This window comes from Physeter macrocephalus, unplaced genomic scaffold, assembly GCF_002837175.3.
Source record: "Physeter macrocephalus isolate SW-GA unplaced genomic scaffold, ASM283717v5 random_128, whole genome shotgun sequence".
Lineage (NCBI taxonomy): Eukaryota > Metazoa > Chordata > Mammalia > Artiodactyla > Physeteridae > Physeter > Physeter macrocephalus.
This window is the reverse complement of record NW_021145414.1, coordinates 79,390-92,696: the sequence shown is the minus strand read 5'-3', so window position 1 is coordinate 92,696 and position 13,307 is coordinate 79,390. Positions and strand designations below refer to the sequence as shown.

Here is a 13,307-nt window from a genome sequence, read left to right as displayed (position 1 = left end):
ATGGGTTTGAGCCCTGGTCCAGGAAAATCCCACATGCTGCGGAGCAATTAAGCCCATGCGCCACAACTACTGAGCCTGCACTCTAGAGCCCGCAAGCCACAACTACTGAGCCCACGTGCCACAACTCCTGAAACCCGCACCCCGACAGCCCGTGCTCCGCAACAAGAGAAGCCACCGCAATAAGAAGCCCGCGCACCGCAATGAAGAGGAGCCCCCGCTCGCCACAACTAGAGAAAGCCCACGCGCAGCAACAAAGACCCAACTCAAACAAATAAATAAATAAATAGATAGATAGATAGATAAATTTATTTAAAAATTTAAAAAATAAATGAAAAAAGAGAAGGTGTAGAACAGGGTGCATGGTGTGCTACTTTATGAGTAAAAAAGGTGTGGGTGACATTGCAGGTGCTCTTGTGTGGGCACAGATATCCTTAGACAGATATGTAAATGACCAGGAAAGGCAGCTGCCTTGGGGAAGGAACTGGATGACTTGGGGGTCAGGGGTGGGAGGGAGATTTACTTTTTACCAAATCCCCTTTTGTACAGTTGGAATGTGCTATCTGTTCCAAATAGCTTTAAAATAATAAGTTATGCAGAATTCGTAATAACATGGGAGCATTCTTATGCTAGAATGTTAAGTGGGGAAAATGGAATATTAAAAGCATAGAAGGAAGGCTGGGAGGCATACACCCAAATAGTCAAGGTAGTTGCTTCTGTGTGCTGGGACTGTGGAAACTTTGTTTTCTTCTTTCTCCATTTCTAATTTCTCACCTTCTCCTATAATTTTCTATAAGAGGTGGACACTTCTCAAGGGAGGGGAGCACAGGCACAGGAGAGCTTTGGGGGAACCTCATCAGCGCAGGTGATCTCAAACTTGCTGGGTTTGAGATGCCTGTGGAACATCCAAGTGGACTGTGGACTGGGCAGATGGGCAGAAAGGCCAGCAGCTCTGAGGAGAGGTCTGGGCCAGGGCTCGGTTGAGTGCAGGTTGAAGCCACGGGGCAGATGCAGTTCTCTGAGGATATTGCCGTGGAAGAGAAGAGCAGTGGCTGAGGACAGGGCCCTGGGGTCAGCATCCCTGAAGGGTGAGAGAAGGAGGAGGAGTGCATGGTGGAGACAAAGAACCGAGTGGTTGAAGGACTTCCAGGAAGGGGTGCAATGGAAATTGAGGGCAGCTTTTCTAGAAGGGATGGTCCGTCAGCTGTGCCAGATGCATCAGAGAACTCAGTGAGGATGGAGATGGATGCTTGGCACCTAGCGATTCAGGGCTCCCTGGTGACCTAGGTGAGAGCAGTGTCAGGAGGGGTGAGCACAGAGGCCGGGTATCAGCGAACCAAGGAGGGAGTGGGACATGAGGAAGCAGAGACAGCAGGAGAAGCTTAGCTGTGCTGGAAGGAAGACGGGCTGCCGAGAGGGGTGAGGGGTGGAGGAAGAGTTGTTTTCATTGTTCAGAAGGAGAGTGTAGAGCAATCAAGTTCAAGCTCTGGCTCAAAATGAATCGGGACTAGAGTGGTCCCTGATGAGAACAGAGACTCTGCCCTAGGCAGCTCCCCTGGAGAAGAGAAAAAAGCCCTGCTGAGGTTGTTTTCCCTTTCCCTTCCCAGATGAATGCCGCAGGCTCTATCTGGATCTGCTCCACTTGACATCCCTGTCACCACCACTGCATGGGAGTGTCACCTGACACGGAACGCAGGCACTGGGTGGAGCAACCCTTTTCCTGCCCTGTGACTCCCCATGGCCGCCTGGTGCTGGACACACCCCCCAACACAAGGGTGGTGACAGCATCCTGCTCTCCCTGGGAGAAAAATGCAGAGAGGATCACGTACTGTCTAGACTGCCTGTTCAATTTATCACGCGAGGGACCACTCGGCAGCCTGGCAGCTTAGCACAGATGGCTCAGGCCAGGAAGGAGAGGGCCCGGGGCAGCGGAACCCGACTGCAGAATTGGGACTTTCTCCTGGCAGCAACCAAGAGACATTTTCTAGCTGGGAGATGGGGATCTTTGGTGGAAGAGAAGCTGGGACATTTAATACTAAATAAGGGCCCTGAGGCCAATATGATCTGCCAGTCCAGGAAATACCCTTGGGCCCTGTAGCATGTGAGATGGCAGAAGACAGGGCAGGCAGCTGGACAGCGCCGCTGTGGGAGGGGTGAGGAAAGTGCCATTAAGTCCTACCACTCGTGCACTATGCGGTCCTGCTAGGAGCCAGGTACGCAACGTGTGGTGACTCACAGATCCTCAAAGCAACTGAGGTCGATGTAAATCCACTTCACAGTGGGGACGCTGAGGCCGTGAGATGTTGGTTACCTGCTCAAGGTTACACACCTGCAAAGAGACAGAGTACCTCCCTGGCCACTAAGCAGGTTGCCAAGGACCTGCCATGACCCTGAGGAGGTTTGCCCTAGTGCCGGTCCTGGAACCTCACTTCTTTGTCATCAGGAGAGGCATCCCCTCCCAGGGAGAGCCTCAGCCAGGGTGTAGCGGCCTCGAGTAAGCCCTGACCACCACTCTGTGGGAACTCAGAGCAGGCCGGTCCTGCTAGTGCCAGAGTTCACCCTTACTCATGGCAAAAGGAAAGTACAGCGCCTCTAAGCCAGTGCTTCCCAAAGGCTGCTCCCTGACCGGCAGCAGCACCTGAGACTTTGTCAGGAACGCACATTCTGAGCCCCACCCCCAGTTTCAGATTCGGCAGATCTGGGGCACACCTGAGAGTTTGGCCTTTCCAGATGCTGCTGGTGCTGCTGGTGTGGACAGCACACTCTAAGAACCACTGCTGTAGAGTCTGGACCACACTCCCCGAGCAGATGCCATCTTCTTCCCAGGAAACAGGCTCTGAAGGCAGGGCTAAACCCACTCAGGGCCTGGCCCTGCCGCTTCCTCTCTATGGAGGGAGTTGAGCCAGGGCTGCTGCCGCCCTCCTGAGGCTGTCCCAACAGCTCCCAAACCCCCAGCCCCCAAGGCCTAAGCCCTGTCACCAGCCCCAGGCCACAGTAAACCAAAAAAACCCAAAGCTGGAAAATTCCTCAGAGGACACCGCTGCAACGTCCACCCCACCATCCACATTGCAGAAGGGCGGAAGGGACTTACTCCAAGGCCAGATAAGCTGCGCGTGCCTCCTGATTTCCTGCTCATGACATTCCCTTCACCCAGAATGACCTCACCAGTCTGCCCCCATGCCTATCTATCTCTGCCTGTCAAAGTCTCCTTCAGAGGCCTCTGCAGATGCCACATTCTCATAAGATCGCTCCAGTTCCATCGTCCCATGCCCCTCCTTTCAGCACCCACCCCGTCTCCACTTCCTTTCCATTCCCTCCTCTGGAAATCGTGCTCACTACGGTTACCAGTGACCCCTTAATGACTAAATCCAATGGCCCCTGTCAGTTCTTATCTTACTTGATGTGTTTTTTCTGGCCAAATTTGGCGCTGATGACCACTGGGGACTGCAGAGGCTGCATCAGGCAGACACCCCAAAACCCTTGGGAGATGAAAACACTTTCTCCCTAGGGGTTCCTCGGGGAGAACATTTCATCAGCACTGCTGAGCTTCGTGAGTGGGTGCGTGTTCCAGCGGCTGGAGTGATAGTGAAGGAACGAGTGAGCGAGTGAGCATGTGCTCCCAGGTCGGCCAGACCCAGGAAGGTGCGGGAGGTGGGGTAGGGAGGTGATCGTGTGGGTGGAAAGTTACTAGAAGGGAGATGGAGCCAAGGTGGAATGACTAATCGAGACCATACAGCCAGGAGGTGGCTGCCACGTCGACCGTGCCAGAGGAGATGGAAGGCTGAAGGAGTCCCAGGCAGATTTGGCTTCCTGGAGGAGCAATGAGCTGGACCGTGGCCCAGCAGGAAGCAGCTTGGATTCTGAAAATCTGAGTGAGCTCAGAGATTTCCCCAGGCTGACATGGGCCAAAGGCCCTGGACTGGGGCCACGTTATTCATGGAAAGGCCGGAAAGAAAACTCTTGAGTCTTCCATTCGACTCAGCACTAACAAAGCTACCCCCAGCTTGAGGATAAGCCCCAAGCTCGGCAAGTGTGTGTGTGTGTGTGTGTGTGTGGCGGGGGGGATAGGCAGGGGGGGCAGGGTGTGAATGAAACTTTGTGATTAGTAAATCTTGTTGAGAAAGGGAGTTCTGTGGCCATGGAGCATTTGTCTTAAGTCCTCCCTCATTCTGGCATGCCTTTGCTAAGGAGACCACTGGCTAATAATATACTGGCCAGGAATTTGTGCAGAGGACAGGGCCTCCCCGGGGCCAGGGAATAGTTGGTGTTTGACTAGGAAATGCTAAGCCTGGTTAATGATAAATTCACCTCTCTTGTTTTTATTCTCTTGACTGAACATCCAATCTCAAAGTCTTTAGCAACTATTAATTGGTTTTAAAATTATCATTGTTGTTATTAGGGATGCTTTTTGTATTTGGAAGGGAGACCTGATGTCATTGACTTCTACTTAGAGTATGAGGAAGAAAACATCACTTAATTGAAGTCCAACAACCTGGTTCTAGCCCTGCCTCTACCTTAACTCACTGCACAGTTATGCCCAGGTCACTGCTCCTCTCTGGGGCATGGTTTGACCATCTGTAATATAAACAGGAGGCCCAAAGATCAATGAGCTCCCTCCTAGCCCAGTGGTCTATGAATCCATGGTTCTGAAGGGTGATTCGGGGAGAGATGCAAGTAGCAGGTGTGTACATATTCTTCTAGAAAGGGAGGAGAGACACACAACTGACACTGGCGAGGGGCTGGACAGAGCAGCAAGCCAGGTGATACTTTCTTTGCTGAACTGGGAGAGAAGTTGAGTGGTGGCTCTGGTGGACAGCAGCTGCTTGGATGCCCCTTCCCTCACTTCTTTTGGTAAAAATGTTTGACTTTCCTTTAGGAAACCACCCCTCCTCTACTCTCAGCCCAGAGGCTCCAGGTTTGGCCCATCAGAGTGAGGTATCTTCCCTGGCTACAGTTCAAGGATGGCATATACCCCAAGCCAGGCTAAAAAGAGCCTACTCTTGGATTTCCTGCTGGAGCTAGTGGAAAACAGGCTCTCTCTCTCTCTCTCTGCTAGGGTTGCCAAGTTGGTTGGATGTAAGCCTGGTACCTCTTTGTCACAACCTCAAGAGAGCCTATCCAAGACTAAGACTAAAGCCAAGACTAAGAACATAGAACCAGGACATAAGCAAGGCAAATCCCAGGTGATGTTGCATACCTGGATCCAACAGGACCTGAAGCCTCTGGATTTCTCAGTCATCAGAATTAATCTTTTTGTTTGTTTGTTTTCTGTTTAATCTTTTGGTTTAAATCAATTTGAGTTGTGTTTCTGTCGTTTACAACCGATGAACTCAGGAGCTAAGCACCCCGATCAGGAAGTATAGCCTAGACTCCCAAATGTGGCCCCACGTTACAGCTGGGAGGGACTCCAGATCAAAGGGTCCATGCCATTGCTGTTTCTCCCAGGCAGGTATGCTATCTGCCACGTGTGCTCTGCTCTTATACTAGACCACAGATGCTCACTTAGAATAGAAGGGCACCCTGAAAACAGAGCTAATCCAGGTCCTACAGGGAGCTGTCTGCCTTGTTTTCTATAATGGGGGGTTAATAGTACCTGCCTGTCCTAGGCAATAATCCTCAAATGATGTTTCAGAGGGTGGCTTCCACTCAATCAGAGTAACTGACTCCCTGGCTTTGGGTGGGAACATGAGACTCCGGTCACTCCAATTTCAGTATCCCCTGCCCTGGCCTTAGTGATTGGGCCAAGAATGGTCACATGACCCAAGGCAGACCAATCCAAAACCCACCCTGGGATTTTTTAACTTGAGCAGGCAGAGAAGAATTTCCCCCGGGCTAGATGACATGCAGGTAAGAATGAGTATCTGGTGTTGCTGGGGGCCAGGAGAAGATCTGGTATGAAAGAATGAAGCTAACACCCTGGGATGAGCAGAGATTCAAGGCTCAGGGCCATGAGCCTGGCAGCTCTGGGGCCCTGGTTCCAGCTGGCACCAGCTCTACCTTGCCTTCCAGTTTGTGAGCCAAGAAACAGTCCTCTCTCTCTCCTCTCTTTAAAGCAAGTTTCAAATGGGTTTCTGTCCCTTTCAACCAAATGAACCTAAGAAATACTGTTTTCTTCTAAACCAAGGGAAAAACAAAGATCCAAGGTCTGAGGCCCCTTCGTTAGCACTGTCTACCAAGGAAAGGGCTCTGATATCAAGGCACAGAAGTGAATAAGCAAGAGCATCAGACTTATTCCAATCTTGATTCCAATCCTCTCTAGCTTTATGAGCTTGCACAAGCAACAACCACTCTGAGCCTCAGTATCCTCACCTGCAAAAAGGGGATAATGATATTATTTTCCCCCATAGGGTTGTAAAGGTGAAGTGAGTGCCTGGCACATAGTTCTTGCTCCATAACTAGTAGCTGTTACTATGACTTCCTTCTCCCTAAGCTTTTCTTCTCTGTTGCACCAGAATCTCAGGTCAGAGGGGGACAAAATTGTTTCTAGGGGCCCTGGATCTTGCTGCAAAGCCTGTGTGTAGCTTTTGGCTCTAGAGGGTTGGGAAGCTCTGGCCTCTGCTGGGGAGGTTTGGATAAAGAAGAGCTCAGCCCTGGTTTTGGGCCAAAGGACAAGCTGCTCAGGACCACACAGTCATGGGAATGGTGGCCCAGCCAGGGGGAGGCTGGCTGTGTGGGAGCCCAACCCACAGCCAGGGGCTCAAAGAGCCAGACATTCCCAGCAGGCAGAGAGACTTCCCACTTGCACAGAAGAACCATCATTTATCCATCTCATTCATTCAGCAAAAAGCAGTGTACCAGGCACTGGGCAGGGCTTGGCAGGGCTCAGGGTGAGTTAACCAACACCAGGATGAGTAAGACCCAGGCTTTGTCCTCAAACAGCTAAAAGTAACAGCTGCAATGTGTGGAGCTAAGTGATGAGCTTCATCGAGCTGGTCTCTCAGCCACACACCCCTCCTTCGTTCCCCATGGTGACCTCTCTTCTGGACTGTGGCAGTCTGGTGGTCCCTGCGTCATCACTTGAGTGTGAGGCAGCCTCCTCACTGGTCCCTTATTCCAAGCATCCTGGCTACAACCCTTCCTACCTACTATTGAAATCACAACAGTCCTAAAGCTCCAATCAAGTCCCTCCCTGCTCAAAGATCTTCAACAGCTCCTCATTTCCTGGAGACCAAATCCAGGTGCCTCAGCCTGGCATTTAAGACTCTTCAAGAGACAGTCCCACCACACTTGCCGTTTATCCTCCAATCCATCCTTTCCCTCAAATAGCTTACATGCCCGTTGAACTGAACTACACCCTGTACCTTAGACAGCCCAGCACCTTCTCACCTCCACACCTTTGCCCAGGCATTTCTTCTTCCTGACTATCTCTGTGCCTCCAATTTTTTCCTGTCCTAAGGCTCCAATTCAAATGCCGCTTCCTTAAGGGGGCATCCTCACTGTCCTTATTATTAAAAATGTCTCCCTAAATGGACTCCCCAAACACTTTCCTTTGTGCCAGTTACACTTGAACCTGGCTGCCTGGGGAGGTCGAATCACAGAGTGTTGTACGTTTGCCTTGTAAAGTGTGAGAAGCCACCGCCGCTATTTCTCTGTCTGGTGGACATAAGAAGTCACCCTGGAGCAGGACTTCACTGCTTTTCCCTGAAACCTTGGTGGCCCCTACTTGGAAATGCAAATGTAAAGGGAGCAGCCCCTCCCCGCCTCTGCCCTACAAGAATGGTGTTAGGGAACCTTTGGAGGGGCTGACAGAGGCCTACACAGAAGTGATCCTCTCCCTACACTGAAATGATCTCAGAAAAACATGATGGACAAATTTGTCCTGAGAGGACAGGAAGCTGGTCCCTCCCCATTTCCTCCTACGGCTGACATTATTGGAACCCCTTGGATGGAGTGGATGTTTCCCAGAGAGTTGCTGGCGCAAACAGAGACCAAAGCTCCCAGAGGACCTCACCATGATTCAGGGTTGGGGGTGGGCTGGAGGTGTCTGGACTCATGAACTGGTTTGACACCCAGAAGTCCATGCCAAACCCATGGCTTGAGCTGGAAGCCTCTGGGCCCCAACACCCCCAAGCAGGGTGGGGAGGTTCTGGGAACAATGGCTGAGTAATGGTGAAAAGCAGAAATCTCTGGAACCTACGCATGGGATCCTGCACGGCAGCCCCATGGTTACTGTGGTCCAGGATGTGCTGGAGTGGGCAGCACCAAATCCCATCTGTGCTGCTATGGTAACAGGGCAGAAACTGGGGCGAGCTAATGGGTAAGTGGGGCCCACGTCTCCCTCTCTCTCCACCTGGCATTTGGAAGTAGAACTTAAGCCTGGAGCAGCCACAGGGTCCTGAGACAATTTGGGTGTGAGGCAGGCAGAGGAGCTACACTCGAGATCTTACTAAAGGAGGCACTTGGGTCCTTGGGCGGTCAGTTGGGGAAAGAAGAAATATAACCACAGTTCCACCCCGGAACAGTGAAGCAGTCACACCATCGCATACTCAGCACAGCCTGCCTTGTTTTAAATTACAGTTAGGGCTCTACCAGTACACAATAAATTCTTTCAGTCTTTATCTCAATTTCCCCTATAATATTTTGCACTGCAGAAGGCACACAATACATTTTTGTTGGAAGGAGGGAAGGAAAGAGGGAAAGAAGGAGGGAGGGACTGTAGGTCTAGGAGAGTCCAGAGGAGCGACTTGGAGCTTGCAGCTGGACTAATAAGGGCAGGCTTCCTGGCAGAGGTAACCTGTGAGGGGCCTTGAAGGAGGAGTACCCTGAGAGGATCTTTGGAGCGTAAGGGTTCCTAGAAACTATCCTTTACAGTTCTAGGTCCCTGCAGCATATCAGGGGCTAAGGTTATAGCAGGTGCTATCCCCATGTCCTCACCCTCTCTTCTTGTCCTCAGCCTCCCAGCAATTCTATGATTTGGGGATTCATTTTTTTTTTTTGGAAAAGAATACAGATATATCTTACTTTTGCAAGTTTTACAAAATATACTGAAAACATACCCCCAGGTGAGTGCATTGCCGGGGCCCCTCTCAGGACCCGAGGTTTAAGCCTCATTAGCTTCCAGTAGCAGGGCTCTGCCTGCAGGAGCCCTCCCCCTCCGCCTGGGCTGGAGGGGGAGGGCAGAGGCTGTTAAAGGCTTTACGGGCCAAGAGTCAAGCTGACCTGAAATGCAAAGACATCCTTGACCAGAGCCTCCCCAGACAAGAAGCTGGACCTGTAGCTCAGGAAGATCTGAAAGGAGAAAACAAAACAAAAACCCAGAGTGAGGCCAAAAGGGAGGAAGGAGGAAACAGGACACAGGGAACCAGGTTGCGGTGAACTGGAGGAGCCTTGCCTGTTCCGCGGGCCTTCCCTGCAGCCCAGGGGGAGAGAGGGACATGGAGGCTGCAGGACTAGTCCGCCCAGGTCGTGGGCTTTACAGGGGCCAGGGCACCACGTGTGTCATTAAAGCCACACTCATGGGCGCCTGCTCCTTCCAAGCACGTCCTCCAGAAGAGACACCTTTTCAATAAATTGTAAAGAAATACTCAGAGATGAGAGTTGTTAGAACAAGAACGATAAAGAAGAGACAAAAGGGCTTCCCTGGTGGCGCAGTGGTTGAGAGTCTGCCTGCCGAGGTAGGGGACACGGGTTCGTGCCCCAGTCCGGGAGGATCCCACATGCCGCGGAGCGGCTAGGCCCGTGAGCCTGCACCACAACAGTGAGAGGCCCGCGTACCGGGGAAAAAAAAAAAAAAAAAAAAGAGGAAGCAAACAGTGAGCTGCCTGGAGAAGGCTGTCAAAGGTGGTGCCCGCTGTGTCTGCTCACTCCCCTCCCCACCGATGGCAAAGCCCCGTCCTGTCGCCATCCAGGGCTCCTGGCCTTGGTGTTGCAATCTGGCTATGCTTCTACAAGAGACCTGTATTTAGGACTAGAACAAGCACTGTGACTGCAGGGCCAAGTCACTTCAGTTGTCCAGGCCTCAGTGCTCTCATCTATAAAATGAGGGGTGTGCCCAGAGCAGCAAGTGTCTTTTCCTGCACGACACCCATGCAGATACCCTTGGCGTGGCCAGCAGGTGTGCGCAGAGCCCAGATAGGTGGGATCTCCCTGTCTGACCCCTCCTTCTCCCTGTAGAGAGCGCATGGAAATTCGAGATGGTGAGAGAGAGGTGAGTATAGGATCAACCTTGTGTCCTTGATAATTTATATTTTAAAAAGTAAATCATGGGACTTCCCTGGTGGTCCAGTGGGTAAGATTCCACCGTCCCAATGCAGGGGACCCGGGTTCGATCCCTGGTCGGGAAACTAGATCCCACATGGCGCACTAAGAGTTCGCATGCCGCAACTAAGAAGTCTGCATGCCATAACTAAAGATGCTGCATGCTGCAACTAAGACCCTGCACAGCCTAAATAAATAAAAGATAAATAAATATGAAACATACTTATATAGAAAAAAGTAAATCATAATTGCCCAATGATGTGAAGGAACTTAATGACACTCAAAATGGTTAAAATGAAAAAAAAAAGGTTAAAATGGTAAATTTTGTGTTATGTGTACTTATCACAATAAAAAAAAGGAATTAAAAAAGTATAACTTCAACAAAATGAATATTATTTTTAAACACACATATATACATACAAAGTAAATCATTTGCAATTTTTAAAGCACTTTTGACTATTCTAAGTTCCTTTTGTTATGACCACTGAGGGCCACATGCCTTGTGGGCCTTCCCACAAGGAGCCTACCTGTTTTGAGATTCTCTTCCACATCAGACCCAGCCTCTGAAAGGACTGCTCTGTCTGGGCAGGTGGTACCAGGCCTGAGAGAAGTAGCAGCTGCAATGCTCAGCTCCCAGCTGCCCAGCTGGTCTGGGGCCCCATACACACCCACCATCCTGTTCACAGTCCCTCTCTATGTCCTCACAGCCCACCTCCCTCCAGCAGAGAGGCTTCTCCTCCATTCCCTGGCAACCCAAGACGCCCTGGGCAACTGCACCCCATGTACACACCTGGATCTGGTCGCCCAGCCACTGAAATGCAATAAATCCTGGTTCTGTTCTGATGATGAAGAGTCCAAGTGCAAACTGTAGTCCAAGACCCCAGGACACAGGCTGCCAGGATACCTGCCACCTGATAGAAAGGTCCTGGTGAGCTCAGCTCCTCGGGGGATCCACAGGGAACAGTTGGGTGAGGGCAGACGGCACAGCACTGCTGAGGGGCTGTGGGAGATTTGGCCAGTCTGTAGGATGAGGGCTGGACCCAGCCAGAGCTCTGGGCCAGTTGCCAATGGTTACATTCCCCATGGAGTTCAGAATAGGCCACACTTGGCAGCAATGGGCCTGGGCAGTGGGCAGGGGTAGGGCAAGATCTAACCATGGATCAGCCTGGAGCGTGCCATGACACTTGGTCCTGGGTCATCACGGGGTAGGTGGAGCTGGAGTTGTGGCGTCAGTGTCCGGCTTCCATGTAACTTTTGTCTGTCTGGATCCTCCCCCATCCCTCCTACATAGTCAGGGCTCCCAGCCACCCTAACCCCACTCTCTCTCCCTCAGTGCACTCTCCCCACCCCCAGCAGAAGGGAGCTGGACCCCTAAGGGCTGCTGCCACCTCTCAGCATTTAGTGACTCCTTAGCAGTGATCCCTACACCCAGGGGTGCATCAGGATCTCTGGGAGACTTGGCTGGAGTCTGGGGGAAGGTGTTAACCACACTGTGAAATGGCGGGGGGGACCTGATATCAGAGAGAGAAGGGGCTGCAGCCCACTCTGGACCTGATAGCTAAGCACTCACTGCGCGGTGATGCTTTGAGAAGGCAAAGAGGAGGCTGATGAACATGCAGATTCCTCCAAAGGACACCAGCTGCTCAGGCCTCTGAGAGGTGTCCAGAACCAGCCATAGGATCAGGCCCAGGAAAGCAGCAAGGGCTAGAAAGGGCTCCCTGCAGGAGAGGGGCATAAAGTCATCACCGTCAGCATCTCCTCACACCCACACAATAGCACCCAGGGCCCCAGAGAAAGGGTACTCAGGGCTGGTTGGGGGAGAACGCTGTGTAACCTCAGACAGACCACATAGCCTCTCTGAGTCTAGTTTCCTCTTTGGGTAAACAAAGCCAAAGACACCCCATTTCTCAAGGTTGCCGAGAGGACTAAATCAGAGGATGTGTGTACTCAGCTTAGCATGGTGCCAAGCACATGGCTCCATCAAGAGACAGGAATTCTCAAAGCTGCAATGATGCTCAGCTCAGCCCAGCCTCTGACCTTGCCAGGGTGATGTGGGGCCTGTGTGGGCTAGAACTCAGCACCATGGACCATGGGCTCTGCTCCCCCAAAGCCCATAAGCCGTAGTGTCAGTCTGGAATGCAGAGTTGAGCACCTGAGACCTAGGGCTGGATGCAACTTTTACAACAAAATCTCCCTCCCTGGGGCTGGGATTTGCTTGTCCAGGAGGCAGCCTGAAATGTTCAAGAGCCCAGGCCTGGGTACTGGGTGTTCAAGGTCTAGCCCCGACCCAGTCTTCAACCCACTGGGTACTATAACCACAGATAAGGTTCACTGAGCACCTATTATGTGCCAGGAACTATGCTGGGTTCTGAGAGACTTCCAGTAACTGTCCTCATCTTAGAGATGAAGAAACGACTTGCCCACAGCTGCCCATCTAGAAAGTAGCAAAGCTGAGATCTTAGCCCAGGCACTCTGGCAGCAAATCTATTCCCTTAACTAGTTCTGTACACGGTCACCAGCCGGTAAGAGGAGGACCCAGGACCTGAAATCCATCAGGCTAACCCCAGAGTTGACTGTTTATTTTTGGTGTGTTTCCCAAACTCCTATCATCCCAGTTCCATTGACACGATTTCTGCCCTGTCTCTGTGCCACCTGTTCTATTTTCCTTGAAGTTAACTCATTTTATAAAAACTGAAATGCATGTTTGGGGCTTTATTTTTTTTGGAAGGGGGTTGTTTTTAATAGCTTTATTAGAGATATGATTTTTTTAACTTTTTATTTTATATTGGCGTATAGCCGATTAACAGTGTTGATAGTTTCAGGTGCACAGCAGAGCGACTCAGCCATATATATACATGTGTCCATTCTCCCCCAGACTCCCCTTCCATCCAGGCTGCCAATTAACATTGAGCAGAGTTCCCTGTGCTATGCAGTAGGTCCTTGTTGGTTATCCTTTTTATTTATTTTATTTATTTATTTATTTATTTTTTTTTTTTTGCGGTATGCGGGCCTCTCACTGTTGTGGCCTCTTCCGGTGTAGAGCACAGGGCTCCGGACGCGCAGGCTCAGCGGCCATGGCTCACGGGCCCGGCCGCTCTGCGTCATGTGGGGTC

At 51.3% G+C, this 13,307-nt stretch overlaps 1 protein-coding gene across 14 annotated transcripts in view; it reads right to left on the bottom strand.

Moving 5' to 3' along the window:
* Nucleotides 1-325: 325 nt before the first annotated feature.
* The window catches only part of ALPK3 (alpha kinase 3), an 89,205-nt gene continuing 76,223 nt past the window's right edge, over nt 326-13,307 (bottom strand). For 12 of the 14 annotated variants that reach the window (XM_055082445.1, XM_055082446.1, XM_055082448.1 and 9 more), the window contains 4 exons: nt 11,765-11,912; nt 10,985-11,105; nt 9,157-9,225; nt 326-1,552 (listed from right to left, as the gene is read on the bottom strand). The gene's annotated coding sequence lies outside the window, so the exon portion shown is untranslated. The remainder of the gene's footprint in view (nt 1,553-9,156; nt 9,226-10,984; nt 11,106-11,764; nt 11,913-13,307) is intronic. The other 2 variants (XM_055082449.1, XM_055082454.1) reach the window with 2 other exon arrangements.